Here is a 1,383-nt window from a genome sequence, read left to right on the forward strand (position 1 = left end):
TCGAATGATCTGGATGTGTGCTGGTAATCACAGAGTGGTTTAGGTTGGAAAAGACCTTTAGGATCACTGAGTCTGGTGGTTAAGCAGAGACAGCTCCTTGCATCTCACCTCATTACTGATGCTGAATGGAATATTCTTGGATTATCAATAACAAATTTCAAAAAGTTCAATTATGACTCGAAAGGACCAGCAGAGGGCTGCAAGCAGTGATTTATTAGTGAGCACTGAATCGATGAACAACAGGACTCATCAAGTCCTTAATGATGCCTTGGTGTTCTCCAGAAGGGAACATACACATTGTACTATAGATAGGTTGCCAAAATAAAGTAAAATAAAAATTTATTCTTTTTCCAGCACTGCTCAAAGGCTGCTGCAGACCTCTGCCAAGGCTCGGGATTGTGGGATATGAAATTACGGGAAAGGGGCAGGGAAAGGAATGATCCAGGCAGGAAAAGGGAAGGTGACGTTATCACAGCTGATCCTGAGCTGGAGCTGGAGAAAAATTGGTGGGAGAGAAAGTTTGTGCATATGGAAAAAGAGGTTCCTTTCCTGGAAAAGCCTAAGGTGCTGAGAGACAGAAGTGAGATGAGATGATAGTGGGATTTGTTACCAGTGTCCTTCTCCCTGTGGAAGGAGAAGATGTGGGATTTGTCTGCTTGTTACCACTGTCCTTCTCCCCGGCTTTTGCTTGAGAATGAAGTACTCAAGTGCTGTTACTTTCTGTCATAAGTAGCATAAGGCCATGGAATCATGGAATGCTTTGGGTTGGAAGGGACCTTAAAGATCATCTTGTTCCACCCCCTGCTGTGGGCCGGGACACCTTCCACTAGACCAAGTTGCTCCAAGCCCCATCCAAGCTGGCCTTGAACACTTCCAGGGATCCAGAGGCAGCCACATCTCACATCTTCTCTGGGTGGTAGCAGAGAAGCTCTGCTCCATGACCCCAGGGTGATGCAGGGATTGGGATTTTCCTCAGAGGAGAATCTCTGAGGCTGCCCTGGATGGGACAATCACAGGCACACCGACAGGTTGGGCAGAGAAGGGACTAAGAGAAGCCCTCTGGAGAAGGACTTGGGGGTAATGGTTGATGACAAATTCACCATGAGCTGGCAGTGTGCACTCTCAGCCCAGAAAGCCAATGGGATCCTGGGCTGTATCCAGAGGAGCATGGGCACCAGGTTGGAGGAGGGGATTCTCCCCCTCTGCTCTGCTCTGGTGCGACTCCACTTGGAATACTGTGTGCAGTTCTCGTGTCCCCAACATAAAAAAGACATGGAACTGTTGGAACAAGTCCAGAGGAGGTCATGAAGCTGTAAGAGGACTGGAGCACCCACCCTATAAAGACAGGCTGGGAAAGCTGGGGGTGTTCAGCCTGGGGAAGAG

The sequence above is a fragment of the Manacus vitellinus genome, unplaced genomic scaffold, assembly GCF_001715985.3.
Source record: "Manacus vitellinus isolate BGI_N305 unplaced genomic scaffold, ASM171598v3 scaffold_103_pilon, whole genome shotgun sequence".
NCBI lineage: Eukaryota > Metazoa > Chordata > Aves > Passeriformes > Pipridae > Manacus > Manacus vitellinus.